The following is a 27,466-nucleotide window of genomic DNA, read 5'->3' on the forward strand; positions in this document are numbered from 1 at the left end:
GCCTTGACATCCGCAAAAGAGACGTATGCTCTCCAGGTTGCGAGATCATCAGCCGAGATACAATCCCTTTTAAATACCGATTTCCCCTTACACTTTGGAGAGTTGGTATCGAGAATATTCAATGCTTCAAGCACCACTGGGATTGTTCATTTCTTTAAGGCTGTCGGGTCTGGTTTCGTGTCCATCTTCCAGACTGTCTTCGGAGTCATCCCATCAGCCATCCATTCACTCTTTTCCAGTGTGTTTGGTGGCTTTCCAATTATTTTGGCTTTAATTGGCGGACTACTACTGCTATATTTTCTGATTCGCGGTGGTTGTTTCTTTCCAGCGACACAGAGCAATGGAGCCGCTCCCGTCAACCCCGCTGTGCCATGAACGCATGGTTCGGATCTTTGGTACACCTTTGCTGGTGGAACTAGAGTTTGACTGGTCCTTGTCATTCCGGCCTCTACTATGGTGTGTACAACCGGTGTTCCGCTGCATATGGTGTCTCTTTGAACATCTGCCTATGGTCTGTCTTGCTGTTGCACCGACATCTCCTGTGGACCACGAACTGCTGATGTCCCCGATGAGGGTTCATACACGGTCATGCCCCTTGAGACTGAGGTTGCTCCGCGAGGCCACCTATGAGCCTTCTGTTATACAAACTAACATGGATGAGGATGCTGCAGCGAGTGTCGATGCACCGATGAATATGGCTCACTTCTGCTCTGTGGATCAGTTTGTCCGCCCAGCTCTCAATTTCACTTCAGACGATGTTGACTCATTTTTGAGATCCTTGAATGGTGACTTCGATGACATTCTTCAAGATCCTGCATATAGCACATAATTTGGTGAATTAGCTTGCCAGTTCCTGATTCTAATAAAAGAAGCAATTATACTTAAAAGTTTGCTATACTTGTCATGGTTGATATTAAAGTCTCTGAAATGTATTTTAAGAAACAAATTTTATAACACTGCATTTAATATTTTTTTTCCGTTAAGTTTTTGGCCTTTTAGTTCAGTAGCAGCTTTTTAGCGATTGTTTTTTTTTTTACCTTCATCATACCTGTTACGGCAATGGGGAGGGTGTAGTGAATCCTAGTTTGTTTTAACGGGTTAACAGGAGTTAGCTTAGCCATAGGCTTGTAAACTCGTGCCCCCGTCACCCAGTGACTTTTAACCTACTTAGCTTGCTCTGGCTTAGTCCATTTAATTATTTATTTCCTTTAAAAGGGCGGCCTTGTTTATAGTTAGGCCACTTGTTATGGGTTCTATTATCAGTGTCACTGCGCCAAGGCGTCAAGATCAAGCACGAAAGACAAACATACAGTAGGCATTCACACTTAGGGATTTTCCCTCTCTATACTTTCGAGGGATTGTTGATATTAATTGCCGTCCCAAGCATGCCTGTTGTCTATTGTTATGAATAACACTTATGACAGGGGACCTTGTAGATCTATATAAATACAACACACTTTTAGACAGATAATCAGAGGGATTCCGACCAGAGGGCATCGCCACCATCGCTGATACCAATGCTGCAGTCATCTTGACACTGATCCAGTCTTCGTTTCCCTGCGGAGTCTGAGATAGAGACCTCATTCCAAGGTAACGAGGGTTGGGGGCTCCTCTCATGGACACGGTTTTGGCAGATTAGGTTTAACGAACCCAGCTCTTCCTTTTTAGGTAGAAGGTTAGACCTACTCTCCTTAGGGTATTAGGGCTTATTCCATCTTTTACATATACATATATTTTTATCTTATATTGCATAATGGTGGGGGTCTTTATAACAATGACTCTCCTCTTTACTATACTGTTGCTTGGTATATTCATTATCCTAATCATTGCAGTTCATGCAACTTATCACAAATTGCAGTTATGTTGAATAAAAACTATTATAACTTTACTGCATCTGTGTTATTGCCTTTGTTTGTATGAGACATTATAAATCTGTGAGAAAAGGGTAATTTCCATTTAACCACGACAACCCTGAGATATTGTATTTTGAGTCCATGCGTAAGCGACTGCTACAAATCACCTTTTACTATTATGTTTTCGGTGAGGTACTGCTAGTAAGCCGGTAAGGTTTGGACACCAGTTACAAATAGTTGTAGGAAGAGACCTAGACACCTACGAACGAAAGTACTGTCATCCTGAGACCAGCAGTCTTGCTCAGAGCAAGAGTCCAAACTACGACACACCTGTGTCCCTGTAGGCCAAGGCCTCAACACCATTTATTGAAACTGTCTGCCTGTACTTATCCATTGTAAGGGGACAAGCAGCCAGTGTGGCAAGGCCAATGCCACTAGGTGTGACAGAAACTGTCTTGGGACTGACTACCCCAGTTTCTATGATGGACCCATAAGTGAACCCAACTACACCCTTAACTTGACTGTTGCCAGCAGTCCCACCACTAGTACCACTACTGCTAGGGGCACTAGAGCTTGATGTATTAGTGGTGGTAGGCTCAGGGAGTTTACCTGGACAGGACTTATCCCCTGGTCTATGGCCTCTGTTTTTACACACAAAGCACCAAGGCTTTTTAATGTGTGAGGGTTGAGAAGAAGAGGAAGAATTTGTTTTATCCCCACCCCCTGAAGAGTGTTTAAGATTTGAAGAAGGATCTTTGGTTTTACCCTTATCCCCATGCTTATCTTGAGATTTCTCACCATCTTTCTTCTTGCCATCCTTGTCACCACCTGTATGAACTTTTCTGTTCACCCTTGTTCTGACCCATTTGTTTGCCTTCTTTCCCAATTCTTGGGGAGAGGTCAGATCAGAGTCCACCAGGTACTGGTGCAACAAATCAGACACACAATTATTAAGTATATGCTCTCTCAGGATTAAGTTATACAGGCTGTCATAGTCAGAAACTTTACTGCCATGTAACCACCCCTCCAAGGCCTTCACTGAATGGTCAACAAAGTCTACCCAGTCTTGTGAAGACTCCTTTTTGGTTTCTCTGAACTTGATCCTGTACTGTTCAGTGGTTAAGCCATAACCATCTAGGAGTGCATTCTTAAGAACTGTAAATTTATTGGCATCACTTTCTTTAACAGTAAGGATCCTATCCCTACCCCTTCCACTGAAAGATAGCCATAGGATAGCAGCCCACTGCCTTTGAGGGACCTCCTGTCCAACACAGGCCCTCTCAAGTGCAGCAAACCACTTGTTAATGTCATCCCCCTCCTTATAAGGGGGAACTATCTTGTGCAGATTCCTAGAATCATGCTCTTTTGCAGGATGACTATGGGGAATACTGCTGCTGCCACCATGGGGTCCAAACCCCAACCTCTGTCTTTCTTTTTCCAAGTCAAATGCTTCCCTGTCTAGATCCAGCTGTTGCTTTTTAAGCTTCAGCCTGGACTCTTCCACTCTCAATCTATTGAGTTCCCTTTCTGTCTTCAGGGAGGGTGGGTTGGGCATGCCTTGACACAGAAGAATGGTGTGAATGGACAGAGGGAGACCTGTCCCTAACAGATGGCACTCTAACATTCTGGCCTACAGAAGTAACACTCCTACTGTGATGGGAACTCACATAAGTACCAGCCATGCTAGGTGGCCTGCTAATGGGCAGGTTGGGAAGGTTTCCTTCTAACCCTTTTCCTATGGGTGCCCCAGAATCAGAGTGGGAACCATCAGCTAATTTCTCACCAGAAGTGCCAACTAAGGTCTTATCTTGTTTAATGAGCATATTAACTAACAGTTGTCTTGAGGGATTCTTCCCTACCCCTAAACCTCTATCTATGCAGAGACTCCTTGCTTCCTTCCAGCTAAGGTTGTCATAAGCTATGCTGGCCAGATCAAGAGTTTGGCCTGTACCAGACATGATAGAAAAGGTTTAAGGGACAGAAAAAGAAAGAAAAAGTTTTAGGACTTTTTAAAGAACAGAAAAAAACTTTTTAAGCTTTTTAAGAACTTTTTGAAAATTTTAGAGGTACTTTTCAGCACTTAGTAAAGAAGTGAGAGAAGAAAAGCAAAACTTTTTGGTTAGGTGTACATACAATGAACTTGTTTTGTATATTTTTCTCTTATGAAAAGTACAATGACAAAAGTGGTAAGTAGTTACAAAGTACTTATCCCACCGCTGCACGACCAATGTAGGAGGCTGGACTGGCTTGTAGTGGGTACCAAGGGGTACTTACACCTTGCACCAGGCATCCCTTATTAGTGTAGAGGGGTGACTAGCAGCTTAGGCTGATAGAAAATGGTAGCTTAGCAGAGCAGCTTAGGCTGAACTAGGAGACGAGTGAAGCTCCTACAGTACCACTAGTGTCATATGCACAATATCATAAGAAAGCACAATACACAGATATACTAAAAATAAAGGTAGTTTATGACAATATGCCAAAGTATCTCAGTGAGTACCCTCAGTATGAGGATAGCAAATATACACAAGATATATGTACACAATACCAAAATATGCAGTAATAGCAATAGAAAACAGTGCAAACAATGTATAGTCACAATAGAATGCAATGGGAGCACATAGGAATAGGGGCAACACAAACCATATACTCTAGAAGTGGAATGCGAACCACGAATGGACCCCAAACCTATGTGAGCTCGTAGAGGGTCGCTGGGACTGTAAGAAAACAGTGAGGGTTAGAAACATAGCCCACTCCAAGACCCTGAAAAGTGGGTGCAAAGTGCACCTAAGTTCCCCCAAAGAGCACAGAAGTCGTGATAGGGGAATTCTGCAGGAAAGACCAACACCAGCAATGCAACAACGATGGATTTCCAGACGAGGGTACCTGTGGAACAAGGGGACCAAGTCCAAAAGTCACGATCAAGTCGGGAGTGGGCAGATGCCCAGGAAATGCCAGCTATGGGTGCAAAGAAGATGCCACTGGATGGTAGAAGCTGTGGATTCTGCAAGAACGACAAGGGCTAGAAACTTCCCCTTTGGAGGATGGATTTTCCACGTTGTGAAGAGTCGTGCAGAAGTGTTTCCGTGCAGAAAGACTCCAAACAAGCCTTGCTAGCTGCAAGGGTTGCGGTTAGGGTTTTTTGATGCTGCTGTGGCCCAGGAGGGACCAGGATGTCGCCAATTGCGTGAGGAGACAGAGGGGACGCCCAGCAAGACAAAGAGCCCACTCAGAAGCAAGCAGCTCCCGCAGAAGTGCCGGAACAGGCACTCAAAGTGGAGTGACCCGGAGCTCACCCAAAGTTGCACAAGAGGGTCCCACGAAGCCGGAGGACAACTCAGGAGGTCGTGCAATGCAGGTTAGAGTGCCGGGGACCCAGGCTTGGCTGTGCACAAAGGAAATCCTCGAAGAGTGCACAGGAGCCGGAGTAGCTGCAAAACACGCGGTTCCCAGCAATGCAGTCTAGCGTGGGGAGGCAAGGACTTACCTCCACCAAACTTGGACTGAAGAGTCACTGGACTGTGGGAGTCACTTGGACAGAGTTGCTGAGTTCAAGGGACCTCGCTCGTCATGCTGAGAGGAGACCCAGAGGACCAGTGATGCAGTTCTTTGGTGCCTGCGGTTGCAGGGGGAAGATTCCGTCGACCCACAGGAGATTTCTTCGGAGCTTCTAGTGCAGAGAGGAGGCAGACTACCCCCACAGCATGCACCACCAGGAAAACAGTCGAGAAGGCGGCAGGATCAGCGTTACAAGGTCGCAGTAGTCGTCTTTGCTACTTTGTTGCAGTTTTGCAGGCTTCCAGCGCGGTCAGCAGTCGATTCCTTGGCAGAAGGTGAAGAGAGAGATGCAGAGGAACTCTGATGAGCTCTTGCATTTGGTATCTAAAGAATTCCCCAAAGCAGAGACCATATATAGCCAGAAAAGGAGGTTTGGCTACTTAGGAGAGAGGATAGGCTAGCAACACCTGGAGGAGCCTATCAGAGGAGTCTCTGACGTCACCTGCTGGCCCTGGCCACTCAGAGCAGTCCAGTGTGCCAGCAGCACCTCTGTTTCCAAGATGGCAGAGGTCTGGAGCACACTGGAGGAGCTCTGGGCCCCTCCCAGGGGAGGTGCAGGTCAGGGGAGTGGTCACTCCCCTTTCCTTTGTCGAGTTTCGCGCCAGAGCAGGGCTGGGGGATCCCTAAACCGGTGTAGACTGGCTTATGCAGAAATGGGCACCATCTGTGCCCATGAAAGCATTTCCAGAGGCTGGGAGAGGCTACTCCTCCCCAGCCCTAACACCTTTTTCCAAAGGGAGAGGGTGTAACACCCTCTCTCTGAGGAAGTCCTTTGTTCTGCCTTCCTGGGCCAGGGCTGCCTGGACCCCAGGGGGGCAGAAACCTGTCTGAGGGGCTGGCAGCAGCAGCAGCTGCAGTGAAACCCCGGGAAAGGCAGTTTGGCAGTACCCGGGTCTGTGCTAGAGACCCGGGGGATCATGGGATTGTCTCACCAATGCCAGGATGGCATTGGTGGGGCAATTCCATGATCTTAGACATGTTACATGGCCATGTTCGGAGTTACCATTGTGAAGCTATACATAGGTAGTGACCTATGTATACTGCACGTGTGTAATGGTGTCCCCGCACTCACAAAGTCCGGGGAATTTGCCCTGAACAATGTGGGGGCACCTTGGCTAGTGCCAGGGTGCCCACACACTAAGTAACTTAGCACCCAACCTTTACCAGGTAAAGATTAGACATATAGGTGACTTATAAGTTACTTAAGTGCAGTGGTAAATGGCTGTGAAATAACGTGGACGTTATTTCACTCAGGCTGCAGTGGCAGGCCTGTGTAAGAATTGTCAGAGCTCCCTATGGGTGGCAAAAGAAATGCTGCAGCCCATAGGGATCTCCTGGAACCCCAATACCCTGGGTACCTCAGTACCATATACTAGGGAATTATAAGGGTGTTCCAGTATGCCAATGTAAATTGGTGAAAATGGTCACTAGCCTGTTAGTGACAATTTGTACAGAGAGAGCATAACCACTGAGGTTCTGGTTCGCAGAGCCTCAGTGAGACAGTTAGGCATCACACAGGGAACACATACATATAGGCCACAAACTTATGAGCACTGGGGTCCTGGCTAGGAGGGTCCCAGTGACACATAACAAACATACTGAAAACATAGGGTTTTCACTATGAGCACTGGGCCCTGGCTAGCAGGATCCCAGTGAGACAGTGAAAACACCCTGACATACACTAACAAACAGGCCAAAAGTGGGGGTAACAAGGCTAGAAAGAGGCTACTTTCTCACAGAGGAGCCACATATTTCCTTCTACCCAGTGTTCCCCCAAGTCTCCCGATAAAAATGCTACCTCACTTGTGTGGGTAGGCCTAGCGCCCACGACAGGAAATGCCCCAAAACCCAACATGGACAATCCTCAGCAAACCTCAAATTTAGCTAACAAATCACATTTTTCCCACATTTCTGTATGGGATCATTGCACCGGGACAAATTTCCTACCGCCCAACGTTCTCTTCAGTCTCCCGGTAAAAATGATACCTCACTTGTGTAGGTGGGCCAAGTGCCTGTGACAGGGAAGAGCCAAAAACATGTTGAAATTTAGGGGGAACCAAAGTGGGTCCAAAAGGGCAGTTTGGAAAAAAACATTTTTAAGCAGACAAGTGCAGCAGAATCTTCATCGGTTTAGATGAGACAATGTTGGGTGGTAGGAATTTTGTGGATTCCTGCAGATTCCGGAAGGTTCCATCACAAAAATGTGGGAAAAATGTGTGATTTCCAGCAAGGTTGGAAGTTTGCAGGGCATTGTGGGTAAGAAAATTGTGCGGGGTGCATGTGAAGCACACCACCCTGGAATCAACCAGATTAGTTTTCAGATGTGTCTAGGTCTTGTGGATTTTTCTACATGGCAGCGTCCCAAAGTCAAAAAAGTGCAGCCCTCACCATTACAAATGGGATGATTTTGAGAGTTACCAAGCTCTCATGGTCCAAATGGAAAACCAAAACCCAAAATAATCAAATGTCCTCTTGCTTGCCGTGGGATAAGATGTTTTAGTGTGCGGGGTAGAGCTGAAAGACTGTTACCCCCTTCAGTTGGGGTGAGGAATAACCAGGCCCATACTGGTTGGTAGCCACCACCCCATAATTTTTTTTTTCACTCCCTGGCATCTAATAGACTTTCTGCCCCCCACTCCCCCGGGATGTGGATCGGGGGTAATTGCCCAATCTGCCCACTGGTGGGCAGAATAACTTTGGCCCCATTTATATGGGGTGGGGGTGTGGCCTATAATTATATGAGGCTGATCTGCCCCTGGGGGGGGGCAGAAAAGGCCTAAAAATATTTTGCCCCCCCTGGGGAGCGGCCCTTGCTCAAGGAGCCGCTTCCCTTATGCGTAAGCATGACAAAAAAAAAACCCTGGTGTCTACTGGTTTCTGTCACCAGGAGGGGCAGAAGTGGCCTAAAAATAATTTGGCCCCCCGGGGAGCGACCCTTGCCTAAGGGGTCGCTCCCCACATATAAAATAAATAAATAAACAAACAAAAAATTATCCCTGGTGTCTAGGGGTTTTCTGCCCCCCCCCCCGGGGGCAGATTGGCCTAATTATATTAGGCCAATCTGCCCCGGGGGGGCAGAAATGGCCTAAAAATGATTTGGCTCTCTAGGGAGCAGCCCATGCCCAAGGGGCTCTCCCCACATATAAAAAATGTATCCCTGGTGTCTAGGGGTTTTCTGCCCCCCTGGGAGCAGATCGTCCTAATTATATAAGGCCAATCAGCCCCCAGGAGGGGCAGAAATGGCCTAAAAATGATTTGGCTCCCTAGGGAGCGACCCTTGCCCAAGGGGCTGCTCCGCTTACTGAAATATACAACAAACAAAAAAAATCCCTGGTGTCTAGTGGGCATTTCTGCTGCCCGATTGCATCGCGATCGGGAAGCAGAAGTGCTTCGAGAGATATGATGGGAAAGGTCTTTCCTTTCCTTTCATGTCTCTCCCGCAACACCTCCCGGTCGAAAGAGAAATGCTTTTGCATTTCTTCCAGCGCGATCTGAGGTGACCTGATGAGGTTAGGGCGTGATTTGCGCTCTGACGTCATCAGATGTTCCTGGGGGGGTGGGGGATCGGGGGTTGAAGGGGAAGCGATTCCCCTTCCATCCCCAACTGGGGTGTGTGGGAGGGAGGCCTGTGGGCCGGGTGCAGGACGAGCTGGTCTCGTCCCAGGCACACGGGAACCGTGTGCCAGGACGAGACAAGCTTGCCTCAGGCACCAAAGAAATGTCCCAGCTTCTCTGTTGACCGGTCCGCCTCTGTCCTCTGTCAGTGTTTAAAACATTCACATTGATGGTGTGTGTCTCATGTCTCTTTTTAAGTATGAGTGGTTTCCAAACTGTGTTCGCGGTGCCCCTGGCAAGTTTTGACGGTGCACCGGGGTGAGACAGCGTACATATTGGGAACCGCTGCCATAGACTCCAGTAACTAAACTTGCGAACAGAGTCCAAGAGAAGAACTCTTGAGAAGAGCCTATTAGTATACATTCCCTGGATGCAGTCATCAGTTAATGAGGAATAACATCAAGCCCTTTGAACTAGTCGTCTGACAATTAATAGAGCCCGGACCTCAAGGGGGATTGTGTTATTGCTTTTGAATGTCATTTACCTCTGTATGTGTAGAGCTATAATTAAAATAATTATTTTTATATAAAAACAAGTATTTGACTGGGCATTGATTATTTTTTGCGCTGCTTGCACATTGAGTTTTGAGTCATGTTCACTGGTCTGTATCTGTGCTTTACTCTGAAAGACCCTGGACTGCTGGTCCTAATCTGCCCAGTCAGCTGCAGAAGGGATACCTGGTCCAGTTGAGTGGGATCTAAAGTGCGGCAGTCCCAAGACATCAAAAGTAAAATTTCTCAGTCCTATCTTTTTTATGTGCAGAGTTCTCCATTAATTCCTCCAGCACCTCCCAAAACATGCAACACTCTTTCTCCAAATAAAAAAGTTCTATTTCCATCCTCCCAACACAGAATATATTACTTGTTGCATCCTTACGGCTTCAGTGCACTCACCATGGCTTATTGCATTTTTCTCTTCCTCTCCTGCCCACGTCACATTTAGCTTCTCTCAATTTCCTTTGGTGCTTCACATACCAGCAAGGGTAAGTGACTCAGACAGTCTGCCACTTTGTTGTACTTTGTAGTTATAATCCATAAGTCTTATGAATAACCTAGCAATTCTAGGTGTGGCAGTTACCAACCCTTCAGTGGACAATAACTTAATCAATGGTTTATGGTCACACCTGATCAGAACCTCAAACCCCCAATCAAAATTCCTGAAGTGTTTCAAACTCCACACCACAGCAAATGCGTCCCTTTCCACCACCAAGTAACACTCCTCAGCGGGAGAGTTTACTCTGGATGAGAAGGCCTCAGTAGGTTCCTTACCATACTTGTCCCTTTGGGATAATACTGCTCCAATTTTCCTTGTAGCTCTCATCAGTAGTGATGATGCTTGTCATATTTGAGTCAAATCTGTGCACCAGGTTAGCCTCACATAAATCCTCCGTAATGCATTTTAACTCTTTTTGTAATACCTCTTTCCACTCAAATTTGATTTTACACTTTAACGGCCAGTGTAGTCCACAAAAGTTCCTCATAACCGTAGACAATTATGCAAAAAGAGTTAAAAACAATTTTCTCATCCTGGTATTCAATATGTGAGGTGGTTAGACACAGACGCTTTGCCTTGTTGTTTTGGTGCTTAATAGCTGCACCGCTAACCAGAGGAGCATCTGTAATCCTTGTACTACGTGGGTAGTGATTAACAAATATGGCCATCTGTGGGGTCACTCTTCGTGACCTCCATTGTGTGATGTCACCCCCATTGAACAACTTACGATGTGTGCAGGAGCACGCATGACGACACCGTGCTCCACTCTGAAGCAGAGCATACGCTAAGAACAGCACAAGCAACAATGGTGTTCACGTGCTACAAAACAGTAGACTCGAGCCATGGCCTGCTCCGATATGCTGTTACCAGTTCCTTTGCGTGACGGAAATTATAGTGCCTGCCGCACGCTTTGATAGCATTTTCCACTCTGCTCCCTCCTTCCACTTCCAACTTCCAGGTTACTCCCAGCTGCCTGATGAATACCCAAACAGTGGCGGCTCCTCCGCTATGGTAGAGGAGCGTCGTCCCCTCGCCAGCAACGGCTGCAAAGCTTTTACAAGAAAACAATAATAAACTGGGTTTATTATCGATATATTGTAAACAGGAGAGGGGCCATGGGGCGTGATACGGCCTTGTATGTTTGCCCGGCCATCTCGGGCCGGCCCAACACGCAGGCGCACAGAACTTTTCTCCAACCCAGCACTGTGTTGTTGGGTTGGAGACTGCAGGCAGGCGCTTCCATTCTGCCAGGGCGCTCTGGCCAATCCTAAAACTACTTTCATGCTGTCAGCTGCCAGCATCATGAAAGCAGCGTTAGGATTGGCGGCAGGGCAGGCTGGGAGCCAGTTCCTGCAAGTGCAGCCAGAGGAGTGGAGCTGTGGTGCGGTACATCGCAGTAAGGTAAGTTTTTTATTTTAATTTAATGTTGTGCTTTGCATCACCCTAAATCCCCCCTGCTCGCCACGTGCTGAGCCGCCCCACCCCTTTACCGCAGAGTGAGCGGCGACTGCAGAGTACCCTGGTTTGTCACTATAACGCCGTTGCATAGGTTCTCTGCCAAGACTGAATTTCAACATCACTTCTGTTGTGTATCCAAAGATGAATCCCCACAAATGAAGAGCAAAGGTATAGTTTATTAAGCCCTGCTGGGAGCAGGCTTCCACAGGTCCTTTCTCTTCTTCATCCCAGCTAAACTGTATCCCAGCCTACAACACAATTCAAACCTTGCAATTCAGTTTCAAAGAATCCAGAACATAGAGTCTCACGCAGGAGACACATAAAGGAGAACACAACAGTGCTGTTGGTTGGTAGGTCTGCCTCCAGCATGTGAGTGGGGTGAGATGTGAACACCTCTGATGCATTTAAGATAAAGGAAAAGTGTGACAGCAAGCCCTGGAGAGGAGGATCTGTGACATCACAAATGCATTTAAGCTAAGGGAAGGTGTAAAAGCTTGGGCTGTTAAGACCTGCCAACTTCCAGAAAAAAAATCACCATGTGAGATGAGGCGACCAGGAGGGGCAGGGGTGGTGAGTGTGCCTGGCTTTGTTTCCCTTGCCTTGAAAGTGTTTCTGAGGGCGCATGGCCATTTAGAAGGGGTGGGGATTCGTGCAGGTCACTGCTCATGAGCACCCTCTAAAAATTAAATTGAAGATTCAAAGACTGCCCCTGATGTCCTTGGGAGATTGCAACAACCCGAAAAACATGAGCTGTGCTCAACCTTACACACGATGTGCGTTTGAAATGCTCTCTGCAAGGTTGTCCAACTCACAATGCCTGCCACCATGCGATAGCGACTCCTCACTGGGTGACTGTGCAGGTCTGCCTGTAGCACAAGTTGGTTGAGATGTGAACACCACTAATGCATTTAAGATAAGGGGCCAGATGTATCAATGCTTTTTGCATTCGCAAACGGTGCAAATGCCTGTTTGCGAATGCAAAAAGCCATTTCAGAATGTATCAAAGGCATTCTGAATGCAATTTTAAGGAATCGCTAAAAAAATAGCGATTCCTTAAAATTGCGACCCTGTTTAGAGAGTCGCAAATTGCGACTCTCTAAATAAGAAATCGCAAATAAGGAATCCGTATTTGCGATTTCTTAAGCACGTGTATCAAGCTTTTCCTTAATGCGAATTGGGCATTAAGGAATCGCTATTACCACCAAGTAAACCTTGGTGGTAACCATGTGCAAATTTTAAAAATGCATTAGAAATGCATTTTTTAAATTGACTTTTAACGCACACATGCCCCTTTGGCATGCGTGCGCCTTACATGTCCCCAAAAAAGTTTTGGGTTGCAGCAGAGGGGGCCTTAGGCCCCCAGCACCCTGGGGTTTTGCATTTCCAAAATTGCGAATTCCAGTTTGGAATTCGCAATTTTGGAAATGCAAAAAATTCGCAAATATGGGACTACAGGCCCATAGGTGCGAATGGGGTCGGTATCGCAATTTGTGATTCGGTAATAGCATTTGCGATTTTTAAGAAATCGCTATTACCGAATCGCAAATATGATACATACCATTTTGTGATTCAGAAATTGCGATTTCTTAAAAATCGCTATTACCGAATCGCTAAAGGGTTTTTTGATACATCTGGCCCAAAGTGTGGTAGCAGGATCTCCAGTAGACGGGCAATGGGACTTCACAAAGGCTCTTATGTGGTAGGAATACTGTGGCAGCCTGCCCTCCATTGGAAGATGGGAAGCAGTGACATCACAAAGGGCTTCAATTTAAAGAAAACTGTGGCAGCTTGTTCTCCAGCATGGGCGGGGAAGCTGTGGCATTAGAAAAGGACTTCAAAGAAGAATCTAAAGTGCAGTATCATGCCCTCTACTAGAGCGGGAGGGAGCTGTGGCATCATAAAAGGCTTTACAATAAGGGAAAAGTGTGACAGCTGCCCTCCAGCAGATAAGGGAGCTGTGATATCAAAAATGTTATAGAATGAAGTATGGCAACTTTCCCTTCATCTGGAAAGGGGTAGCAGTTACATCGCAAAAGGCCCTTAAGTTAAAGGGTGAGATCCTGTCCTCTAATGTAGGATTGGATCTGTGACATAACAAGAGTCTTTACCATAAAGGAAAGGAGTTGAGGCCTGGCCCATAGAAAGGAGGGGAGAGCTGTGACATCACAAAGGACGTTCATTTAAAGTGTGACAGGCTGCCCTCTATTTTTGGCCACCTGCTCTCCAAGGAGAATGAGGGAGGAAATATGACATCATAAAGATTATTAGAATAAAGTATGGCCACATACTGTTCAAAGGGAAAGAGGGAACTGTGACATCACAAAGGACTTTTCGACTATGAGAATGCTTTGCAGAGTGCCCTAAATTAAAGGGGCAGCTATGACATCACAAAGGCCCTTCAGTTAAATTGCGGCACTCTGTTCTACAGCAGTGGAGGGGGAGCTATGACATTACAAAGGCCCTTAAGTTGAAGGGGTAGCTATGACATCACATAGGCTCTTAAGTTAAAGGGGTAGCTATGACATCACAAAGGCTCTTAAGTTAAAAGGGGAGTTGTGACATCACAAAGTGCTTTAAGATAAAGTGTTGCAGCCTGCTTTCCAGGTGGGTAGGAGGAGCTGTGATATCACAAAGGCATGTGCAAATAGGCCAGGGGACTATAGCAAGTGCCAAGTGCAGAGGCATGAAAAACAACTGAGAGGCATAACTACAAGAGCAAGAAGAAGGCACCCAGCAGGTTAGGATATAGAGCTACACCATACTCTCCGAGGACCTGCAGGAGAGATGGCCTCAAATCCTTCACCTGACATGTGTGCAGGGCACAAGCCTTAAATATACTATGAGAGTCTGTTTACATCTGGTGGAAAATGTGGTAGAAACAGTGAGAAACGGAAACAGTGTGGTAGATGTCCTGAACATTAATATATATCAGGTTTAACTCTTCCAGCTCTGAGAAAGAACCTTAATAATCTGGGATAGTAGCACAATTTCATCTTTCAAGTGTCATCCAGTTTTAATACTTCTGAGCAAAAATTGTGTTGCTACAAAGGACCGACCTCTAAGTCATATGTCTTATCTGTTAATACTCAAGCCCCTTCCATTACGACATTAAAACACATTCTATTTATACAGTTCTTTGGTAGAAGGGATGTTGTGCTTTCATGATCAACCAAAGGGAGATCACAGTGCTATCCCAAGGCCAAAGGACAAATCCCCAAAATTCACAGAAGCCATCAATGATCCCAGTGCCGGGGATGATGGTATATCTCTTCAGATGCCGGCTGTTCAGATGGGATGCCTCTTCAGATGGCCAGTTACTCTGATGGTATGTCTCTTCAGATGCCTGGCTCTGCTCACAGTATGTCTCTTTAGGTGAAGGGCTGTGCAGTTGTTTTGTCTCTTCAGATGCCTGGGGTGCCGATGATATGTCTCTCCAGGTGACGACCTGCACTGTTGCTATGTCTCTTCAGATGATGGGGCTGTGCTAACAGTATATCTCTTCAGACAGACTGTGCTGACAGTATGGCCCTCATTACAACCCTGGCGGTCGGTGTTAAAGTGCGGTAATAAAGCCAACAGGCCGGCGGTGAAACAAATGGGATCACGACCACGGCCGAAACCGCCATCATAGACAGCCACTTTAACACTCCGACCGCCACGGCGGTAGCAACCAACACCGCGGCGGTCACCGCCAACAGACAGGTGGAAGACAATGTACCGCCCACCCCATTACAACCCACCAATCCGCCAGCTTTTCCAGGGCGGTACCAACGCCATCAAAAGCACAGCGGAAACAGTGTTTGGAAGGGAAACCACTCACCTCTCGACACTCAACGAAGAACCAGGACGCCATGGAGGCCGAGTTACAGGTCCTCCCCCATGGTGGTCTACCTCCTCATACACCAGGAATATCAAAGGCGGCAGCGATGACCACGATGAGTACTGCACCTAGCACACAGGGGAGAGGGGGAGGAGAAAGAGAGTGACACACACACGCAACACGCAACACCCCCATCCCCACCCTCACCCACAACACCATACACACAAACACATGCATCAACATTACATTTACACCCCGTAACCCCCTGGAAGAACGCAAGGACAAAAGGAATTGAGTTAAACAGTGATATTTTAATAATAGGCAGATATACATAACGATCCAAAAAACAGTATTTACAAAAATATACAATATGTACATAAGGTCGTACATTGTCCTTTGCAAATGTCCGTGTCCCACTGGGACAAAAATCATGGGCCAAGCCCACACTGCTCCTCGAGGGGACTCCATGCCCACTGCGTGGTCCTGGGGAGTGCAAAGCCACAGTCTCTCAAGTCTCTCAAGTGGGTGGGTTGCCCACTGCTTGGTCCTGGGGAGTGTAAAGCAACAGTCTCTCTAGTGGGTGGGTTGCCCACTGCTTAGTCCTGGGGAGTGTAAAGCCACAGTCTCTCAAGTGGGTGGTTTGCCCACTGCTTGGTCCTGGGGAGTGCAAAGCCACAGTCTCTGAAGTGGGTGGTTTGCCCACTGCTTGGTCCTGGGGAGTGCAAGGCCACAGTCTCTCAAGTGGATGCCTGTCTTCACAGGTTCTGGTGGGGGCTTGGTACCCAGTGTGCTTCATCCTGCCAAAGATTGGGTATGTGGATGCCTTTCTCCACTGGTTCTGGAGTGGGCATTGTGCCCAGTCTGCTTCATCCTGCCAAGGATTGGGTGAGTGGATGCCTTTCTCCACAGGTTCTGGAGTGGGCATTGTGCCTAGTCAGCTTCATCCTGCCAAGGATTGGGTGAGTGGATGCCTTTCTCCACTGGGTCTGGAGGGGGCTTGGTGCCCAGTGATGCAGCACATGGGGTGTGGCAGTTCACATTCCCTCAGCTGGGTGTCTGAGGCACGAGATTTGCAGGGATCAGGTAGCAGGAAAGTCCATGGAGGCAGGGACAGACTCCATCCTGCGGCGCCTAAGGCTGCAAACTGGTGGTTGTTGCGATGCTGGTGGGGGTGCTGCCAGTGGTGGTGGGAGGCTCCAGCCCGACTCCTGAAGCCCCGGACGGATGCACACTGGGGCTGCTGTTAGTGGTCCTACTGTCAGCGGTGCAGGTGGCGGTGCTTGTGGCGGGGATGCTGGCGGTGCTGCCCTTGGTGCAGGTGCCGGTGCTGCCAGTGGTGGAGGGAGGCACCAGCCCTTCTCCTGCAGCCTCGGACGGCTGGCCACTGGGGATGCTGCGGCTGACAGTAGTGATGGCAGCAGCGGTGCAGGTGGCGGTGCAGGTGGCAATGCTTGCGGCGGGGATGCTGGCGGTGCTGCCGGCGGTGCAGGTGGCGGGCTGTCGGTTCTGATGGTGGCCACCAGACCCCCACCTGCAGGCTCCGATGGCTGAGGTGCCTTGCCTTGGCTTTTTTGCCCCTTCTTCACCTTGGCAGCTGCTGTTGGGACCTTGGCTCTGGCAGCTGCAGTTTTGGAGAAGGCCATGCTGGGTGAGTCGTGCTCCTTGCCCTTGGTGCATGCTGTCCCCTTCTTCACCTTGGCAGGTGGTGGTATGGTATGGTCCTTTGCAGGGGTCGGTGGCACACTGGCTGGACTGATGGGTGCCCCCTTGAAGCCCCTGGGAGTTGCAGGTACCACAGCGGATGCCGACTTGGTGGCTGAGGTGCTGGCCTGGGTTCTGGACACCCTTGCCCGAGGGGAAGGACAGGGGGGTGGGGGTTAGGGAACAGGTCAATGTTTGCCAGGAAAAGTTTTTTAGACACACTGGGGCGGGAAGATGAAGAGGGTTTGGGAGTGGAGGAAGAGGGAGTGGTTGTAGGAGGTGTCTTTCTGCTGAGTGTGGGTGAAAGTGCAGGTGCATGGGCTGGATGCTGTTGTGAGGTGGATGGCTGTTGGGTGGGTGGGTGCTTGCATTTGTGTACTTTGGGAGGAGGGGCCACAGACACACAGGGATAGGACACAGGGGACGTGTGCATGGTTATGGGGGTGGTGACTGCCAGTGAGGGGTGTGTTGTGATGGGTGTGCTGGTGATGGAGGTAGTGGATGAGGATGTAGTGCATGCAGGTGTGAGTGGAGACAATACTAGGAGGGAGGTGGACGAAGAGGAGGAGGGGGACACAGTGGAGGCAGTGGATGTTGGTGTGTCTGCATTGGTATGGTGCTTGTGTGAGTGCCTGTGAGATGAAGTGTGGTGCTTATGTTTGCCTGAGCCACCTTTGTGTGTTGATTTGGGTGAATGCTGGTCTGAAGGTGTGCCTGGGAAAGGCTGGGGTTGAGGGGATTGGGTCTGGGTAGAGGAAGTTGGAGGGGGGAGGCTAGACACAGGGACAAGAGCTGCCATCAGTGCTGAGGCCAGAGCCTGAAATGCTCTCTGTTGGGCCGCCGTGCCAGAAAGAATACTCTCCACGTATGCATTTGTTTGTTGCAAATGCCCTGCTACATCCTGGATGGCATTCAGTATGGTTGACTGCCCAACAGAGAGGGATCTCAGGAGGTCAATAGCCTCCTCACTGAGGGCAGCAGGGCTGACTGGGGCAGGGCCCGAGGTGCCTGGGGCGAAGGAGATGCCCACCATCCGGGGTGAGCGGGCACGGGAAACACGCTGAGGGGCTGCTAGGAAGGCGGTGCTGGTAGGGGGGATGGCAGCTGTACCTGGTGTTGGGATGGGCACAGAGGTGTCCGCCACCGCCAGGGAGCTTCCATCGGAGGAGGAATCGCTGTCTGTGTTCTCCCCTCCTGTCCCCATCGTGGTGCTCCCCTCGCCCTCCGTCCCACTGGTGCCCTCACCCTCGGTGGATTCGGCCTCATGGGCCATGTGGGATGCAGCTCCCTCCGTCACTGGTGCCTCTGTTCCTCTGCCAGATGATGCTAATGCACACAAGGACAGGGTGACAAAACAAAAAGGGGGGGAGACAGAGGATACACTTGGTCAATGCCAGCAACACCACTACCGTTGGTGTACATAACACACAGGGAGCAGCCCTATGCACTAGGCCATGCCCAACCATTTACTAAGACAGTCACCAGCCCATGGGGTTCAATGCCTAACGCCATTAGCTGCACACCTGAAATCCACAGGACCCTGCCCAGGAGTATATTGGGGTAGGAGTGATACTGAGCCTGCCCAACAAGGGACCTACCCTGTCATGTTCGCCCTGGCCTAGGGGCACCCACAGCCCACATCCTCTACCCAGGTACCTCCTAATGTGCACAAAGTCATGTTTCGGATTCTGTACTGACCCCCTTGTGGCTGCTGTGATGCCTTCAAGCGCCCATCCAACGCCAGATAGGCCACCGCCAGGATGCGGAACATCAGGGGGGTCATGGTGCGACGGGCACCCCTTCCTCGTTGGGAGGCCAGCCCCAGCTGGGCCTCCGCCTTCTTCTTTGTCCAGCGGCGCAGGTCCTCCCACCTCTTGCGGCAGTGGGTGCTCTGCCTGTCAAAGACCCCCAGGGTCCACACCTCCTTGGCGATGGCACGCCAAATACCCATTTTCTGGTGGGCGCTGACCTGCAGGGAAAAGACAGCAGAAAAGGGAATTATTCACACATTCGGACCGTCATACTCATTGCCCACCAGATCCTACACATCCCCTGACGCACATACATTGACCACCTTACATTCTGCACTCTGGCCAGGACCCCTCTGCCCCCCTACATGTGTCTTACACACATGGCAGTCCATACATTCATGGCCAAGGCATCATGCTCACCGTGTACTCACCTGTTTGTCTGGAGGACCATAGAGTAACGTGTACTGGGGTAGGACCCCATCCACCAGTTTCTCCAACTCCTCCGCAGTGAAGGTAGGGGCCCTTTCCCCAGACACATGAGCCATTGTCGCTTCCAGACACAGGTCACAGCAGCACTTGCAGTGTAGGTCCTCTCCTGTTGAAGGCCAGGTAGCAAGTGAGTGATTAGATAGAAAATGGCAGTGACGGCCGCAGCGGTGCATACCGTCATTGCCGGCGTACATCGCCATTGGCTCCTGGAACCCATAGGGCCCAATGATTACCAATGCGAATTTGCGCAGCAGTCATCGACCGCCTACCGTGACAGCGCACAACGCCAGCACAATTACCTCATTTCCATTTGTCCCTCCTCACAGGTCAGGCAGCCGCCATTTCAGGGGGGCACAGGGCATGGCACCTAACTGCGTCACAGCAGACATTGGCACATCAATGGACTCTTGAGTTCAGATACTGTTTCTGTAAAGTCAACAATTCATCATTAGTGCAACATAAGTGTGAATATGACCCTCTGCTCACCGTTCTCTTCCGTAGGCTTCAACCGCTGAGGCAGATTATGAGATGGCGGCATCCTCCGGTGTACTGACCCCTGGTGGACCACATTATCATTACATACAAACTTGATGGTGCTACAATCCAAGAACTGTGTGCCCAATTGGAGCCAGACCTAATGTCTTCTATCCGCCAACCCACAGGTATCCCCCCTCTAGTGCAGGTCCTGTCAATGCTCCATTTCCTGGCAAGTGGTTCCTTCCAAACTACAGTGGCCATGGCATCAGGGATGTCTCAGCCAACGCTCTCTAACATGTTGACCAGAGTGTTGTCTGGCCTGCTGAAACACATGCGCAGCTACATCGTGTTCCCCCAGGTGGAGGATTTGGCCACAGTGAAAGATGACTTTTATGCCCTGGGACATATCCCCAACATCATTGGTGCCATTGATGGTACACATGTGGCATTTGTCCCCCCCAACCCGGAGAAATGAACAAGTTTACAGGAATAGAAAAAGCTATCACTCAATGAATGTGCAGATGGTGTGTTTGGCGGACCAGTACATCTCCCATGTGAATGCCAAATTTCCTGGCTCTGTCCATGACGCCTATATCTTGAGGAATAGCAGCATCATATATGTGATAGGCCAACACCAGACGCACCCGGTGGGGCTAATAGGTGAGCCAAAGGTCCCCACACAGTATGAGTAGGTGTCTGGGTATGGGGTTGTCCTAAGGGTTAGTGTGTGTCTAACAGTTGTCCCTCGATATTTGCAGGTGACTCTGGTTACCCAAACCTCTCATGGCTACTTAACTCTGTGAGGAATTCCAGGACAAGGGCAGAGGAACGTTACAATGAGGCACATGGGCATACAAGGAGGATTATAGAACGAACCTTCGGCCTCCTGAAGGCCAGGTTACGGTGCCTCCATCTGACAGGTGGATCCCTGTACTACTCACCCAAGAAGGTGTGCCAGATCATCGTTGCATGTTGCATGTTGCACAACCTAGCCTTGAGACGCCAGGTGCCTTTTCTGCAGGAGGATGAGCCTGGAGATGGTCTTGTGGCAGCGGTGGAGCCTCTGGACAGTGAGGAAGAGGAGGCAGAGGAAGAAGATGTTGACAACAGAACCAATATTATTCGGCAGTACTTCCAGTGACACACAGGTAAGACACTGTAACTTCACTTAACATTTCAGTTATCTGTTGGACATTGTACAAGGCAGCCTGTTCCCCTATGTCTATGGCCACTGACTGTACCCTTTGGCATCTCTATTTTAAGATCTCTGTGCCCCACTCTGGCTCCTGCTATGTGTACTGCTGCCCACCAGAGGTCATCCTAAAGTATATTTCACTGTACTTATGATTTGCAATGCTTTGATAATGTTGTACTAATACTTATTTGAATCATTTGACAGACTCCAGATTGGTATTTGTTCCAAGGGTGTTTATTTAGGTGCTCATAAGTAAGGGGGTGGTGCAAGGGGCTGGGCTGATGGTGGAAGGAAGTTCAGGGTATAGTTCAGTCTCTTTGTATCACAGGTGCATTGTCCAATGGGGCATAGGAAGGGGAGTAATGGCAGTTCAAGGTGGACAGGGTGACAGTGTGGGACACAAGGGTGACACTCAAGAGAGTCATATTTCCTGGCTGGGGTCTTGGCAATGTTCTCTGTCTTCTGCCTGGATCGCAGGGACCGTTTGCGGGGTGGTTCTCCTTCTGCAGGGGAAGGGTGCTGGTGGCCTGTTGGTCCTGTGGCCTGGCCTCCTGTCCACTAGTGCCAGCGGAGATAGAAGGCTGTTCCTCAGTTTGGCTAGTGTCAGGCACCCATTGTTGTGCCACAGCCTCCCTCATGGTCTTGCCCATGTCTGCCAGCACCCCTGCAATGGTGACAAGGATGGTGTATATTTTTGTTAGGTCCTCCCTGATCCCCAGGTACTGTCCCTCCTGCAGCCACTGGGTCTCCTGCAGCTTGGCCAGTCATTGGCCCATGGTCTCCTGGGAATGGTGGGACAACACCACTGCTCCTGGAGGTTGCTCCATGCCCACTGCTTGGTCCTGGGGAGTGCAAGGTCACAGTCTCTCAAGTCTCTCCAGTGGGTGGTTTGCCCACTGAATGGTCCTGGGGAGTGCAAAGCCACAGTCTCTCAAGTCTCTCAAGTGGGTGGTTTGCCCACTGCTTGCTCCTGGGGAGTGCAAAGCCACAGTCTCTCAAGTCTCTCAAGTGGGTGGTATGCCCACTGCTTGGTCCTGGGGAGTGCAAAGCCACAGTCTCTCAAATGGACGCCTTTCTCCACTGGTTTTGGAGGGGACTTTGTGCCCAGCGTGCTTCATCCTGCCAAGGATAGGGTGAGCGGATGCCTTTCTCCACTGGTTCTGGAGGGGGCTTTGTGCCAGTGTGCTTCATCCTGCAAAGGATAGGGTGAGTGGATGCCTTTCTCCACTGGTTCTAGAGGGGGTTTTGTGCCCACTCTGCTTCATCCTCCCAAGGATATGGTGAGTGGATGCATTTCTCCACTGGTTCTGGAGGGGGCTCTGTGCCCAGTGATGCAACACTTGGGGGTGGCAGTTCACAGTCCCTCACCTGGGTGTCTGAGCCACAAGATTTCCAGTGACCAGGATGCATGATAGTCCATGGAGGCAGGGCTAGAGTCCATCTGGCGGCTATGGCTGCACAGTGGTGGTAGTGCCGGTGCTGGTGGGGGTGCTGCCAGTGGTGGAGGGAGGCTCCAGCCCCTCCCCTGCAGCCTCAGACGGCTGCCCACTGGGGCTGCTGCTGCTGGCAGTGGTGCTACTTCCATCGGAGGAGGAGTCGCTTGTCTGTGGTGTCCCCTCCTGTCCCCGTCGTGGTGCTCCCCTCGTCGTCCGTCCTACTTGTGCCCTCACCCTCGGTGGATTCGGCCTCCAGGCCCATGTGGGATGCAGCTCCCTCGGTTACCGGTGCCACTGCTCCTCCACCAGATGATGCTAATGCACACAAGGACAGGGTGACAAAACAAAAAGGGGGGAGAGATAGAGGATACACTTGGTCAATGCCAGCAACACCACTACTGTTGGCGTACACAACTCACAGGGTACAGCCCTATGCACTATTCCATGCACTACCAGTTACAATGCTAGTCACCAGCCCATGGGGTACAATGCCTAACGCCATCAGCTGCACACCTGAAACAAACAAGGCCATGACCAATAGTAGATGCCCACTAACACTATAGGGGTTGGACTACTTCAGACCCTGCCCAACAAGGGACCTACCCTGCCATGTTCGCACTGGCCTAGGGGCACCCACAGTCCACAGCCCCTCCCAGGTAAAACCTTAATACGTGCAAAGTAATGAATCTGAATTTGTACTCACCCCCTTGTGGCTGCTATGATGCCCTCAAGCGCCCATCCAACTCCGGATAGGCCACTGCCAGGATGTGGAACATCTGGGGGTCAGGGTACGACGGGCACCCCTTCCTCGTTGGGAGGCCAGCCACCGCTGGGCCTCCACCGGCTTCCTTGCCCAGCAGGGCAGGTCCTCCCACCATTTGTGACAGTGGGTGACCGCCTGTCAAAGACCCCCAGTGGCCACACCTCCTTGCCGATGGCACGCCTAATACCCTTTTTCTGATGGGCGCTGACGTGCAGGAAAAAGACAGCAGAAAAGGGAATTAGTTAACCATCCGGACCGTCACACTCATGGCCCACCATATCCCTCCCATCCCCTGACGCACATACATTGACCAACATACATGTAGCACTCTGGCCAGGACGCCTCAGCACCCCCCACATGTGGCTTACACACACACAGCACTCCATACATTCATGGCCCACGCATCATGCTCACAGTGTACTCACCTGTTTGTCTGGATGACAGTAGAGTAAAGTGTACTGGGGTAGGACCCCATCCACCAGTCTCTCCAACTCCTCCGCAGTGAAGGCAGGGGCCCTTTCCCCAGACACATGAGCCATTGTCGTTTCCAGACACAGGTCACAGCAGCACTTGCAGTGAAGGTCCTCTCCTGTTGAAGGTTAGGTAACAAGTGAGTGAATAGATAGAAAATGGCGGTCACGTCCGCGGTGGTGCGTACCGTCACCACCGGCGTACATCGCCATTGGCTCCTGGAACCCATAGGGTCTCCTGGGAATGATGGTATGCTCCCAGGATGTTGGTGAGTGCCTCCTGGAGAGTCGGTTCCCTGGGCTGTCCTCCCCCTGTCGCACAGCAGTCCTCCCAGCTTCCCTGTTGTTCTGTGCCTCTGTCCCCTGAACCGTGTGCCCACTGACCCCAGGTCCATGGTCGTCCTTGGTTTGTGGGGTTGCCTGGAGTCCCTGTAGTGGTAGACACACTGCTGATTGATGTGTCCTGGGGACAGTGGCATGGGCCCGCTGAGTGGGTGCTGTGGTGGTGTTTCCTGAGGGGGGAGGCTCTGTGGTGGTTTGGGACTATGGCAGGGTAACCGACTGTCCAGAGGTCCCTGATGGGCCAGGTTGGTCATCGAGATCCAGGCGTACAGAGCTGCTGTCGTCACTGTGGCCCTCTTCTGTGGGGGGACTGGATGTAGCTGGCACCTCCTCTCCGATGACGTTGACTATGGGTCCTGTGGGGATGCAAATGCAGTGTTAGTGTATCTGTGTGGGCCATAGTGTGAATGGGTGTGTTTCCCTCTATGATTGTGATTTCCCTGTCACCTTGGCCTTGTGTGAGTGGTGATTTACTGGCCATGCTGTGGTGATGGGTATCCATGCAGGTCTGTGATGGGGGTCCATACATAGGTGTTACATGCAGGGCTTGGAATGGGTGGGTTGTGATGGTGGGGTATATATGAGGAGGTAGAGTGATGGGGGTGAGGGTAGGGGTAGGAGTTTGAGATGGCATGCAGGTAGGGTTGGGGATATAGTAGTAAAGATTTGACTTACCAGAGTCCAGTCCTCCTGCTACTCCTGCGAGGCCCTCAGGATGCATTATCGCCAAGACTTGCTCCTCCCATGTTGTTAGTTGTGGGGGAGGAGGTGTGGGTCCACCGTCAGACCTCTGTATGGCTACCTGGTGTCTTGCAACCACGTAACGCACCTTCCCCGTAGGTCATTCCACCTCTTCCTGATGTCATCCCTTGTTCTTGGGTGCTGTCCCACAGCGTTGACCCTGTCCACGATTCTCCGCCCTAGCTCCATCTTCCTAGCAATGGACGTCTGCTGCACCTGTGATCCGAATAGCTGTGGCTCTACCCAGATGATTTCCTCCACCATGACCCTTAGCTCCTCCTCTGAAAACCTGGGGTGTCTTTGGGGTGCCATGGATGTGGTGTGAGTGATATGTGTGAGGATGTGTGGGGTGATGTGTTGGGGTGTGAGGTGCGTGGATGGTGTATGGGTGATGGTGTTCTGTGGCTCAGATTGTGTGGGTGCTCCTGTCTTGTGTCAATCTTTTTTTTAGTTGTAAAGGGTTGTGGGTAATGCGGGTGTGTGTTTTATATTGGATTGGGTGTGTGGGTGTGGTGTGTGTATGTGTGTCAGGTGTGTGTAGTTTGTATTATCCAATGTGGTGTAGTTTTGTAAGTGTGTGCGTATTTTGAGCGCGGCGGTGCGTACCGCCAATGGGTTACCGCGGTTGAAAGACTGCCGCAGTGATTCGTGGGTCCTGATACTGTGGGCGTATTTCTGTTGGCGTAATGGTGTAGGTTTTGGTACCGCCAATTTATCACTGACCTTTGGTCTGGCGGACTTGTGTGGGTGTCTGTACAGTGGCAGATTTCTCTGTGTGGGTCATAATACCTGTATCGGTATACTGCTGGGGTCACGGTATGTTGGCGGCCGTCAGCACAGTATTTACCGCCAGGGTTGTAATGAGGGCCATAATGTTCAATTCACTTTCAAAGTGGCAGGTCTTTTGTAGCCTGATTGTAGGAACTCTGTTGAGTGCCCCTGAGTAGTCAGGAGTTACTGAGCCCAAATTGTGAGAGCCTTTTACTTCCGTAGTCATAGGTCTTACTTTACTGTTGAAACAAACCTTTAACACCTGACAGTCTGGGTACAAAGGTGGAGCAGCCAAAGTCTTTGTGTACAATAGAGACTAAGGGCCTGATTACCATTTTGGCGGAGGGGGTTAATCTGTCTCAAATGTGACGGATATCCCGCCCTCTGTATTACGAGTTCCATAGGATATAATGGACTCGTGATATGGCGGGCGGGATATCTGTCACATTTCGGACGGATTAACCCCCTCTGCCAAACTTGTAATCAGGCCCTAAATCACCAATCAAGCAAATCAGAGTTAAAAACTCAGGACCTGATTTATACTTTTTGGTGCAAAACTGCACTAATGCAGTTTTGCACCAAAAAGTTTAGCACTGGCTTGCACCATTTTTCTGCACCAGCCGGGCACCATATTTATGGAATGGTGCAAGCCGGTGCAAAGGGTAGGCTAGCGTAAAAAAAATGACGTTAGCCAGGTGGGGCTGGCGGTACGGAAGAAGGGGGTTTTGCACCATAAAATGATGTTAGGCAGGTTAGAGTAAAAAAAAATACTCTAACCAGCCTAGCGTTCTTTTCTGATGGAAAACCATCCATAACACATGACTCCTGTCTTAAAAAAGACAGGAGTCATGCCCACCACCCCAATGGCCAGCACAGGGGAGCAGGGTCCCCTGGGCATGGCCATTGCACCCAGTGCCATGAAGAGGGTTCCATTTCAGGGCCCCTAATGGCACTTATAAACAAATTACTTACCTGTACTTACCTGGGATGGGGCCCGCATCCTCCACTGTCCCTCTGGTGTGGGTGGGGGTGTCCCTGAGGCCTGGGGATTGCACCTGTGGGCTTATTCCATGGTGTTCCACCATGGAAATAGGCCCACAGGTCCCCTAACACCTGCCCTGACCCAGGCGTTAAATAATGGTGCAAAGTAAGCTTTGCACCATTATTTGAGCCCTCCCGCTGTGCGTGATTTTAGCACGGGGGATAAATATGGCTCTAATGCCATAGAGTCATTTGCTGCACAGGCACGCCTACTTTGCATCTCATTGACGCAAAGTAAGTTTCCACGTCCCAAAAAATGTCTTTAACTCCATAGGTTTTGCGCTAGACGGATCTAGCGCCAAGGTATAAATATGGAGTTAGTTTTGCACCGAATTTGCGTAAAACAAATGATGCAAATTTGGCGCAAAACAAGTATAAATATGCCCCAAAGTGCTTTGATAATGACACACGTGTTAACACTACACACAAACTGCAGAGGGCAAAAATAATGCACACAGTTACACCTCGGGAAACCACTGTGCTGGAGAGTCAGTCAGTTTTGACTTTAGACAAGTGGTTCCCAACCTGTGGTCTGGGGACCCCTGGGGGTCCGCAAAGTCTTCTCAGGGGGTCTGCGGCTGCTTGCAAAATGAAAAAAATATTAACAGATTAGGTCCCCAGCTTTCAGTAATGACTCAGTGGGGGGATCCCCGGGTTCCAATAATGATTCAGTGGGAGTCCCCGGGGTCCAGTAATGATAAAGTGGGGGTCCACAGAAGTCAAAAGGTTGGAAACCACTGCTTTAGACTATTCCAAGACTACTCTTGTAGGTAAGGATACAGTAACGAAACAATCAGTGTGAAGTCTAATAAAGTGCCCCGGAACACTGGTAAGTTACAGTATCCTGACAGTCCCTTATGGCTGATGCTAACATCAGTCTGGATATGGTGCTGTTGTTTCAAGATAACAATTGCAACTATCCCAGCGTGTCTTACTATCTGGCGTCCCGTCTCCTGTCCAAGTTTTTAACATGGCTCACTCATTCTTTAGTCATT

The sequence above is a fragment of the Pleurodeles waltl genome, chromosome 2_2, assembly GCF_031143425.1.
Source record: "Pleurodeles waltl isolate 20211129_DDA chromosome 2_2, aPleWal1.hap1.20221129, whole genome shotgun sequence".
Classification (NCBI taxonomy): domain Eukaryota; kingdom Metazoa; phylum Chordata; class Amphibia; order Caudata; family Salamandridae; genus Pleurodeles; species Pleurodeles waltl.